General features: G+C 38.7%; 1 long non-coding RNA gene across 1 annotated transcript; it reads right to left on the minus strand.

Moving 5' to 3' along the window:
• Positions 1 to 5866: 5866 nt before the first annotated feature.
• Positions 5867 to 9255, minus strand: LOC116221162. The gene is made up of 2 exons (XR_004164049.2): positions 8795 to 9255; positions 5867 to 7459 (listed from the first exon to the last, which is right to left on the minus strand). It is a non-coding gene; the product is annotated as an uncharacterized LOC116221162 (long non-coding RNA).
• Between the last annotated feature and the right edge of the window lie 3461 nt (positions 9256 to 12716).

Below are 12716 nucleotides of genomic sequence, written 5' to 3' on the forward strand. Positions count from 1 at the left end.
GTTAGAAGTCCTTTACACGGATAATTCTTGCATTCATTACACAGATTCTATCATTCAGTTCACGGAGTCAGGTGTGAATATAAGTCCCTTTACACCGGATAATTATAGTCACAGTTCATCATCATTGTCAATATACTGTCAATCCTTTACACGGATTACTTTCACCATCATTCATGTTCATCCTGCCATTCAAGGCTTGAGTGTGTGCAATAAATACTTCATTACATCTGTCATCATTGGGACATTGGCATCATTCTAGTTCTAACCGGACAGACTTGTGGCGATTGTCACCTATTTCATTTACCAGTAATACAGTCCTTTTGGGTTTCATTCAATTCAAATATCACCCTATTTTATAGTACCGGTTCTCGGTACCCAACCCTAGTGTCAGTATTGTTATGATGTTGCTCTGTAATGAGTTCAAAATAAAATCCTTTCCATTGGAAGCCTGAACTGTGTTGCGAGTATTTCTATGTAACTGCCAAACACACACTGGAGCAGAACATAAAAAGCTGACAAGTTGGACAACTTCAGTAGTAGGACATGACTTCCAACATGTATCAGTGCTTAAGGCTCATTTATTCAGACTCAATAGTGTATTACGTCTCACTAATGTGTTAACTTAGGTTAATTAATGGAACTGTTATGCAGACCATTACTATTTACAGACAAACATATACAGGCTGTTTTTGTCATTCACGACACAATCATCAGAGCAGTTTTCCCATGCAGTTTGCATTCATTTATTTACTGTTTTACAGATGAATGTCACTTGCCTTTAGTTAATGATTAATCTTTGTTGTAACTTGTTGTAATATAAATGTGATTGTTAACACAGTTTATAGCTTATGCTTCTGAAAATGAGTTACACTAGTGCAGCAGAGACCCAGAGAAGACGGTGGTGCGGCTGTCAGGAGTTGCCCAGGAACAGCCCTCATGCTGCCGCACAGAGACAGCGTAACCCCTCTTCAGTCTGTCAGTGTAGGAACAAAAACTTCCCACAGTGAAAGATGCGTCAACCTGGGAGTGACACACGACTTTGTCCTGGCCATTAACCCGCAGCCACCAGGCATTGTTTTGGCCTTTTCGACAGCTCTGGAAAGAAAAGAAAAACTGGTAGATCCCGTCAACAGGGGCAGTGAAAATTCCAGAGTTGCCACTGAACGCAGAACCTTCATTCATTATGACATCACTGTAGGTGATGTGGTCTCGTCCATCAATGCTGCGAGGGTGTGCTGCATAGAAGTGCACGGGTGACTGGGCTAGACAGAAAAAAAAAAAAGTTAGTTCTATCTTGGTTCATATCATATGAATGTGACAAGATTTTTATTGTTTTAGTTATTCTGCTTTGCACATAAGCTATACGAACTGAATTAATTGAACTGATGTGTTTTTGAATGGACACCTACTTTAAAATGTAAATGTAATGTAACAGCTATCTCTTTTCCGAAACTTGGCCATAGGTGAGAAACATCCTACCAAGCCGACAATTCTTTCATAAATAGTTATCAATGATGAATTTCCTAAGACTAGATAACCTCTAAAACCTTTATACATTTAAGGAATAAATCCCAGATGCATACCAGTGCCACCAGCCAGGTAGGAGAGCAGTACAACTGAACCCAACAGAAAAATCCGATCCGCCATCTAAAATGAACAAGCTGAAAATGTATTTTGTTCCACAGAATACAGAAACAATATTAAAATGCTACTTTAATAAAGTACTTCATGTCTTATCTTACATAGTCTTAGTCTTACCTTCTCTAGCCTTATCACAGTGTGGTAAACATTGAGCTCTTAAACATGGCTTTGAAGGAAAGAACAACACTTTTATATTGTGGTTATTTGCTAATTCTGCCATTTGTTTCATTGTGTAAACCAGCTTTCACTTTTTGTTTATGTCAGTTTTATTTTTAGTTCAAGGTGAATACACTTGTAAAAAAAAAAACAGCACTGTAATTGGCATGTTCAAATATGATTAAGCACAGCGGTTCTCGAACTCTGGTATATCACACCTAAACTGCCACAAATTAGACCAGGGAGGGATCCCTATTTGATTATTTTCCAGGCTCCCCCATCTGATGAGATTTTTGAGTTTAGATGTTTTATTACAAAAATTGTATGAAACCCCTTATCAAATCAGTCATACATTCTGTTACTTATGGTTGGAATTATAGTCAAAACAAATTTGTTGGGACCCCCTGGCACCCCATCAAGGAAAAGGATCCCTAGGCTATGGGTCTCTGGACCTTACTTTGAGAGTTTGTTGACCTATTCTTAGGTTTGTATATGCTGTGCAACATCTATTCAGAAAATATTATATAAAAGAAAATGAATGTAAATAAACTTGTTTGTACTCTTTTTTTTTCCTTGCCCAAAAATAATCGATAAGAGAATCGATAAGGAATCGAATCGATAAGAAAGAATCGTTACGGAATCGGAATCGTTAAAATCTTATCAATTCTCATCCCTATCAGCGATATTATTAATTGTTGAGGTCGTTACCTAGGATTGTTCACGTTTCTTACCGATTTATTCTGGAACGAGGAAAAGCAGACAGCAGTGATCTGTTTGAAATCTGAAAAAAAGACAAAACACAAATCTTTACATACAGTGCCACTACCATATTGTGGAATCTTTACCTCTCATATTCGAGTGAAAAACAATACAGCCTTTATGAGAAATGTATCATTTCATTTAAAAAAATGTCTTATTTAAATGAAGAAAACATTATCAAATGGCCAAATGAGTGTCGCCAACTGATTAAAGGAACCAAGCCTCACCTTATACAAGATATTTATAAACTCACCAATCGCAGCTCAATTACAGCTGACTATCAGCTTTTGCACTGAACAACTTACGTGATCTTACTTTCTACTTACTACTACTACTCCTACCTCTACTACTACAACTAATAATAATAATTATCATTATTATGATGAAGTACACACTAATTAAACTGTACGTATATACATGATATAATTCCTTATATCATCACTAACTATGAAGGTTACAATATGCCTCCTTTTCATTTGTTGCTTTGTTCTTTGTATATCAAGACAAACAGTACAACTTGTGAAGTCAACACTTACTCACCAGTTGTAGATCTTCAGAGTGTCTCTGGAGAACTGTGTCTTCAGCTTCTGAGAGGTTGCTTTTATGCTCCTCTCAGCCTGAGTCAGCGAAACACGTGGGTGGAGTGTAGAGGTGGAACACGTGGGACAAGTGTGAGGGTAAAAAAAAACGTTGTTTTTGTTTCATTTGTGGCAAAATCCCGCAGTACCTGAATTAAAAAAAAAAAATGTATTAGATCTAGGGTTTAATTAAGCATTAATTAGGCTACTTGTCTAATGGACTTCATCTGTTAAATTGTACGACATCACCATTCAATTCTTTAAAAATGACAGAGAGCAGAAAGGAAGGTGACCATTTTGTCAGTTTTGCACTGTGGCCACTACCCCTGATAAGCAGTCACATTTCACTGAGGCACCATCCAGGGTAGCCTCTCTAACTTAACACTGAACACTCCAGTTGGAATTAATGAATACATAATATAAATCTGGTGTCTCAATTAGTTGGTAGTAGACTTGTTGCATAAAACAGAGTGGGGTTGGTAAAGGATTCCCCACAGTTGTGATTTGGCCATGTGCCACAGGTTATCACAACCATGATTCATCCAGTAAGGGATAGTAGTCCGCCGGTCAGTATCGGAAAATAAATCCAGATGGGACGACCAGGACTCCGACGTGCAGCAAAGGATTTATTTCCCTATACTGACCGGCGGACTATACATTATCCCGCTTGTTATACGGTGAACTCCCAAAGCGATAAAGACATTCCACCAAAATACCTATATTTAATGCTTTTGTTGCCGTTTCGTGACAGAACTTTAAAGTTTCAGGTGTTGTGTAGCAATCTATTACCAGCTGACTTCAAGTCACAGTGAATTTCCGTTATGTTAAGTGAACTGACTACTTGCAGAATTATATGAAAGCTGTTTATTGGAAGCACAAAAGCCGTTGCCAATGGCAGTGGTCATTCATTTTTTAGAGCAGTCAGTAAAAAGAAATATGGAACATTTTGCAACATTCTGAGGAGCCGTATAATAATTTTAATTATAACGTGTTACCAATTCATTATAGACCCGAAAACAAACAGTGCAAAAAGCTGTAAATGTTTGTTTTGCTATGTCATCAGTCTTCTGTCTCAATATTGTAGTGCAAACAACAAAAAACACACATTCATTGCTACAGATTTGTATCTGTTTCCAAGAAAACTGTTCCATGCTGATAACATCAACTCTATCATGTCCCTGGGTTTCACAATACACAACGCAATAAGTCCTCTCACATGTAGCATCATTTAAGCAGTAACTGTGTATGTTCTATTGGGTGTATCAGTCAAGATAATACTAGCCAAAATATATCTCCATTTAGAAATGGCATCTGAAATTAAATTTTCATAGAAATCTATTTGGATTGTAGATTTTGGATTGTTTTCCTTTAGTTCTGAAATTAAATTGCCATCTTATAGTAACATAAAAACTTGCATATATAGTTAACTGCAAAAATATAACATTTGTTTAGTTCGACAGTCCAGCAATACACAAGAGAGAACCAGCAAACATAACTCTGTAGGCCAACTTAATGTTGTCACTGGACTGAGTCCCCTTTGTGGCATTTCTGTGGGCAAAGTAACTTTGAGGAGACCTGTAGAAATCCTACACATGCCCACTGACAGTCATGCCGTGCAGGGCCCATGGGCACAAACAAATGGACTAACCCACACATGTTATCACACAGGCCCACTTATAGTTAGGGTTGGGTACCGAGAACCGGTACCAATATGGAACCGGTTCCAATACAACCGGTACCTACCCGGACCGAAATGCAACGCAGATTTCGGTGCTTCATTTCGGTGCCTGAGCCAATTGAAAACGGTTGCTAGGCAGATTCCGCGGGGCACATGTAAAACTGCCCCAGCTCCCAATGTAAACTTTGTCCTGTGTCGCTCACGCTCATTGGTGTTTTCATAGCAACAGTCTTATGACAGTGAAGAGCATGCAGCATTTCACAGAGCAAGCACAAACAGAACTAGCCATCAACCTTTTAACAGAGAAAATACCGAAAGGTAAACGGTCAAAAGTGTGGCTGTATTTCGCACCAAAATATTCAAACATCGCGACGTGCAGCAAATGCAACAAAACAATTGCGTGAAAAGAGTGGAGAGAAGGCAAAGAGTCAGCGGCAGATCAGCAACCGAAGACTGAAAAATAAACGGAGATGACAGTGTGGGTTTTATACCTGCTAGGGTGCTCATATCTACTAGGGTACGTCATAGAGTCTGTCGCGATTGTGACGTCTCGACTGCTTATTTGTCAACGGAGTATTACATTCCGCTACTTCATTGGTCAGAATTTATTTGCTGCCCGATTATTTTGCCAGTAGGACCCCGTAAACAATTAATTACCAGTATCGAGTAATACAGTACCAATCGCGAACTGTACAGTAGCTACTTAGCATGCTAATAGCTAAGTGATCAAGCTATTCAGAAAAGTGGTGATTCCCGTCACGAAACACTTGTTTTTTTTGTAATCAACGACACAACGATACAAACTAATCATCCGTTGCAATACAAAAATAAAGTTTAGCTTATTCACCTGATGCTAGTTAGCTAGCGACTGTAGCTACGAGACTTACCTGATGCTAGCTAGCGGCTGTAGCTACGAGATTTACCTTTTACCAAACCTGATTTTAAATACAGCGGTATAATTCACTCGATAAATACATCGGTGGGTAGATTAAGAAAATGTAACTAACGTGTTTTTACGTGAGTCTGAATATGAGGCTTGGCCAACAATTAGCTCTGAATGTCGAAACACTTGGTTTATTTACAACACGTATGCCATCAATACTTTCTCCAATATCAATTAATTTTCTTTGATAATTAAACTGTCTCTGATATACAGTACTGTGCAAAAGTTTCAGGCAGGTGTGAAACAAATGCTGTAAACTAAGAATGCTTTCAAAATGGAAGTGTTAATTTTTTCATCAATTAATAAAATGCAGTGAATGAACAGAAGAGAAATCTAGATCAAATCAATATGTGGTGTGATTCTTCTAGGTACACTAGCACACAGTTTTTGAAGGAACTTAGCTGGTACGTTGTTCCAAACATCTTGGAGAACTAACCACAGATCTTCTTGGATGTAGGCTTCCTCAAATCCTTCTGTCTCTTCATGTAATCCTAGACAGACTTGATGATTTACAGCATTTTTTCACACCTGCCTAAAACTTTTGCACAGAACCATGTCACCACCTCTGTTTCAATGCAACTTGGCTTACATTACATTTGAAAAAAAAAATACACATATAAACATTGCAGAACTATGACAGTGTACAGAGTTGTTTTATCTTTTATTTCAATGTAAGACATTTAGTGTCGGGTGATTGCAGGAAGTTAGGTCTTCAAGTGGAGGGTCTCTGTATGCTGAGGTCATGAACCAACAATTACTCAGGATCCCTTGCTTCACTGCACTCCTCCTTACCATGGGTTGATTTCAAAAATCTGCTCGCAGCTGTGAGGCCTTGTGCAAACACACAATCGTCTAAAAACATTTTTATGTCCTCCTGAAATTCAAATGTGAAAAGGAAGGGATACTTGGCACTACCGTCATCCTCTTACTGAACTACTCTACTACCACCCCATACCCTTTCTGAACATTGATATAGCTATCAAATGAAATACAACAGGTCATGTTTCATGGACGAGCATGCAAACATCAATTAATATAAATTAGTATCTTAGTATTCAATAGAAGTGAGATCAGTATCATCATTTGGAGGTAGAGCATAGTGTGTCATAGTTTGGGGGGGGGGGGGGCAAATGTAAAGTCTAGGCTAGGGCAACAACACTATCAGGGCCAGCCCTAACCCCAGGATCCATAAAAGCACAGGTTGGCCGAGCGACAATATTAAAACAGTGGACCAGACATAATATTGTAATGAAAATCAGGATCACAGGGACATTTACCTCAGCAGCATAGTCTCTGCCATTTACACTCCTCCGTGTGGGCGATGTCGAGGACACCGTAGAGCAGTGTACCACTGATATTGCAGCCATAACCTCACTATTGCTGAAACAGTAAGCATGGTAGTTCCTGACCAGTGGTCCAGCAAAAAGAAGAGTACCCCAGTTCCAAGGATCCCTTCTTTTACATGTCAGTTTAGGTAGGAACATGTTTGTAGTAAATATGTAAACAAATGGGTATTAAATGTGTTAACAATTGCATGCCTGTTCTAAGGGATACTTTAAGGGAGCCATAGTGAGGGGGAAGAGCGGAGTAAAGTGGGGGGCATGTCCTGATCGGCTTTGTGTTGGCTCTTCAGGTGCTTAGTATGCCAGGTGTGGGTCCATGGATGTTGCTTTGGTTCCTAGGTGTGCCTCTCTGTAGGTAAACCTGAGGGGAAAAACAAACACACAATAATTAATTTAACAAACATTAAAAAAATGCCAATCTGTACCTACCAAAAACACATTGTCACTGAAACTGATGAAGCATATGGTAGACACATAAAGCTGGTTTAAACCATTTGCATGTCATGACTTACACATATTTAGATGTTTTGTAGAACAAATGACTGCCTATTTAGACACTGCGATAGGTGCCCCTTATCTACATGGAGAATGGATAGGTCTACTACAAATAACTAATGATAATAAACCATGTGAATGAGCCCATTGGTTGTCTGTTTGAATAATTTAATTATTATAACGAACTCTCTCGTATGCCCCTCTGTTATGCCCCATTAGTTATTTGTCTTTGAAGACCCAACTCTTCAGAGAGCACCTCCCCTCCTAACTGGCACCTGACTAGCGCTTAACTTGCACTTCAGCAGTTACATTCCTGCACTTCTTTTTCCTTTTTTCTAGGTCGTTGTTTTTTCTAATTCTCATGTAAAGTAGTATTTATTGTTACACCATGCTTTTTATTGCTCTTAGCTTGACTGTTCTCTCCCTTGTACATCGCTTTGGACAAAAGCGTCTGCTAAATGACTAAATGTAAATGTCAATATAGTCTCGCCTATTGTGAATAGCAATGATAGTTTTTTCAACATTGAGCCTCCTAATTAGACCTAGGCTACTACTTAGCGTCTATCTTAGGCTACTTTTATTTCGAAATAGTTGGTTGATGCGCCTCCTTACAATGTTACATTGTTTATTGTTTGAGGAAAATAGCGTGCAGAGAGAAATAAGCATACGATGTCTTTGTCAAAAGGGCTGAAGAGGAAAGTTGACAACGGAGCTTATAAAGATAAATGGAGACAACTTTGCCTTTATCTTACCCGGTTTCACTAATGGAAAGCCCATGTGTCTCATCTGCAACGAAGTTGTCGCGGTTTTGCAAAGGGTACAATGTCAATGATCTAGCTATGTCTTTTCAATTTAGAGAGTGATGAGGCTGGTTCACTCAATAGCTCGCTATCGACTAACTCCTCAGACTTATATTACCTCAGACAAGGTAGCTAGCTAGCAGGTTAGCTGGCAAACTACTCTTACAAAACTAGAAGACGATACAAATTTTAAAAGACGTTTTTACTGACTTTCACAAACAGAAAACACAGCCGATTACCAACGTTGTCATTATTGGTACACAAAAACAGCTCTCACTGACACACTTGTGCTTGCTCATCCATAAATTAATGACAGTAGGCTAGCCCCAATACACCTTGCCTATGTAACAACAGGACTAGGTAAACTGCAAAGTAATACAATGGCATAAGATAGTACTTACCTTTACAGGAGGTCGTACGTGTTAAGTAGTCGTTGAAGTTGAAGTTTATTCAATAACAGCTTGGATACGATCGTCAAATGTGTGTGTGGGTGGAGGTGGCTAGCGTAAGCTTGGGTAGCTTCCGTTAGCTAAACTAACTAACCAATCCATGGCAAACAAAACGATAAAAAAAAAACTTCAATCACAGTGTGACTGTTATTTGCCGCTACACAAACGTGGACCTTACTTGACCACAACGGTGCTTCGGGTATTATTACTACGGTTTACCAATATAGTTGACCGTCAGCATTAACGCGATCAGGTCCTTTTTATATTAGGCATTTTACATTTAGGCATATATTCAACAGCTATGCCCTTGAACTCCGCGAGCAGAGGTTAACGAATGAGGAGTCGATACGTCAAACCGCGACAGACAAAATGGCGTCTATGACGTACCCTAGTAGATATGAGCACCCTAGCAGGTATAAAACCCACAACAGCTATACTTAACCTACGGTAGTCTCTTAAAGGGGCAGTACACATTTTCTCGTACTCAGTGTGTTCAAGTAACAAGATTAACTATAAACAAGATAGAAAAGATAGGTATAAACAAATCATAAAATGGTGAAATTTCATGAAATAAATGCAAACAAAATAATACATTTTTGACTCCAAAGGCAAATATGCTCATATTTTTGCAAAAGAAGTTTGAAGCTGTTTTTTGTATTTATTTATATTTATTTAAGTATACTATAAACTGTTGTTTACAGTTAATATACTGTTCATAGTTTGAAGTTAAAAAGTTTGAAGCCAAGTGTTTTGTATGTATTTATATTTATAATATATTTTAAACAGTTAATATATTGTTCAATTTGAAGAAAAAAAATTGAATTGAACAAAAGAATTGCTGAAGTATTGAAGCTGTAGTGTGTGTACAGTGTGTGTGTGTGTGTGTTTTGTATTTATTTGTAATTATTTAAGTATAGTCTAAACTTTTGTTAACAGTTCATATATTATTTAAGTTTTAAGTTAAAAGGTGTTTTGTATTTATTTATATATATAATCTACTTTAAACAGTTCATATATTTGGCAGTAAAGCCTTTCTTAAATGTCGTCAATCGTAAACATTTTTTTATTTTTTATAAAAGTATCGGTTCCGGCACCGTTTAGGCACCGGTATCGTTTTAAAAGTATCGGTTATGTACCGGTATCGGATAAAAACCAAACGATACCCATCCCTACTTATAGTTAGCTCAGGTTTGCCCCACAATCCCTGGTTCAAGCCCAAGGGGGCTGGGCACTACACGCCAAGCCCAAAGGGTTCCATTCCACCTAGCTGTCAGAAGAGCCTAGGTGTGAGGCCCTTGTGTTCTTGTGTTCAGGTCAGGTTAAGGGGATTCATGGGTGGTGAGGAAACAAGAAGGTGATAGGACTGACCACTTTAACGTGACTAATACATTTGTTTGAATTTCAGAGCGCTGACACTGTTTGAAGGAATTGGACTCAAACTGATGGTAAAGCAAGAATATGTGCACAATTATTCCAACAATTAGATGAATAATCAGTGAGATTTCCTGTTTACTGGGAGAGTGAGTGCAAAAACAACAGGACTACTGTAGTGAAGGGAGAGATATGGGTGAACCACTAATGTGTGGGGCACCCTGGGATGGGAGAAGTACGGCTGGGGGATGCGTGAGGGATGTTCGTGTGCGTGAAGCGCCATCACTACAGGTGAGTATGTGCTCAGACTGCCATACCATCAAGTCAGGCTCTTTGGTCTACAAAGCATATATTTGAAAGGTATACATGTGTTCTAAGGTGCCTTTCACTTAGTCTGTACAACACCAGACTCTATAAGGTATTTTAGAAACATTAATGGTAGGAAACCTGGACATTAATAAAGGCACATTCTACCACTAAAGAAAGCGTTACATTTCTCTGAGTGCTCAGCTTTTACTTTAGAAAGTCTTGGAAGGGCCAGTGGTCCACAAACAAATCATGACCACGTCTATCACTTAACTCTCTCACTCTCTCACTGGAACAGTGAATAAACCCAGCAGGGAACTATAGTTCAAATTGCCTTATCATATAGAACCAGCTGCTTTGTAAAGCTTTTGAATCAATCCTATATATTTTCTTCTGTCACCCTGGGCCTTAAATGATATGGCTATGGATACAATCTCAAGAGCTCAACTGAATATTTGTAAACTCTGCACACTGAGCAACATCTCCGCAGGTATTTCCATTTAAGGGAATTATGATCATCACTTGAGGGAGCTGGCCATCAACTGAAGAGTGTGACAGACATGTTATCTTTTATCTTATCTCTCTTATGTTTCGACACACAGCCTCAAAAAAAGCAAAAGAAGGGAACACAACATGTATGGGTCCATACAAAGGGCGCAAAACACTATTCTTCCTCATCACTTACCTTTCTTTTTCTGTATAAGTGGGACATTTTGATCCTGAGACGAACAAACAACTACACAGACTCCTGTGTGCAGTGGAGGAAAGTCTACAGCATGGGTCGGCAACGATTTTTTTTTGGCCCGTGAGATTATTCCGATCGTAGCCGAGTTTCTTTTTTGTAATCTTTTTTTTTTTTCGGTCGACAGGCTCACGAATTAGGCAAGCTGATGCTAAGCAGAAGTGAGAGAGAACACCAGGGCACCATGATTTGCATTCTTAATTCCATCACTCGTCTTTAAATGAACTTCAGCTCGACAGAAGTGTTGCAAAAATATTATTAGCTTAGGTCTAATTAGGATTTCAATTTCAATGTTGAAAGAAGTCCATCATTGCTATTATTCACAATAGGCAAGGCTATATTGACCGAGGGGGCTAAGATAGTTCATTAAAATAATGAAATTATTCAAACAGACCACCAATGGGCTCATTCACATGGTTTATTATCATTAGTTATTTTAAGTAGACCTATCCATTCTCCATGTAGGCCTAGTTGTTGCGAGGTCATGTAAGGAGAACCTTTTGCAGCGTTTTTTTCCCCGGTCGACAGACTCACAAATTAGGCAAGCTGATGCTAAGCAGAAATGACAGAGAACACCAGGGCACCATGATTTCCTCGTCTTTTACTGAACTTCAGCCCGACAGAAGTGTTGCAACAAGATTATTGCGAAATAAAAAACATAGGTTTATGTTTTGCAAACCGCGACAACTTCGTTACATAAGAGACACATGGGCTTTTCATTAGTGAAACCGGGTAAGATGAACGCAAAATTGTCTTTCCATTCGCCTTTATAGGCTCTGTTTTGGTTGTCAACTTTCCTCTTCAGACTCTTGACAAAGACATCATTCCCAACAAATTCTTTGCTAACTTCTCTCGGCACACTATTTTCCCCAAACAATAAACATTGTTACATTGTATGGAGGTGCGTCAACCAACTATTTCGAAATAAAAGTAGCCTAAGATAGACTCCAAGTAGTAGCCTAGGTCTAATTAGGAGGCTCAATGTTGAAAGAAGTCCACCAATGCTATTATTCACAATAGGCGAGACCATATTGACAGAGGGGGCTAAGATAGAGTTCATTAAAATAATGAAATTATTCAAACAGACCACCAATGGGCTCATTCACATGGTTTATTATCATTAGTTATTTTAAGTAGACCTATCCATTCTCCATGTAGGCCTAGTTGTTGCGAGGTCACGTAAGGAGAACCTTTTGCAGCGTCTTTTTTCCCGGTCGACAGGCTCACGAATTAGGCAAGCTGATGCTAAGCAGAAATGAGAGAGAACACCAGGGCACCATGATTTGCATTCTTAATTTCATCACTCGTCTTTAACTGAACTTTAGCCCGACAGAAATGTTGCAACAAGATTATTGCGTCAGAGCGAAATAAAAAAAACATAGGTTTATGTTTTGCAAACCGCGACAACTTTGTTGCATATGAGACACATGGGCTTTCCATTAGTGAAACCGGGTA

Source organism: Clupea harengus, chromosome 7 (genome assembly GCF_900700415.2).
Source record: "Clupea harengus chromosome 7, Ch_v2.0.2, whole genome shotgun sequence".
Classification (NCBI taxonomy): Eukaryota; Metazoa; Chordata; class Actinopteri; order Clupeiformes; family Clupeidae; genus Clupea; species Clupea harengus.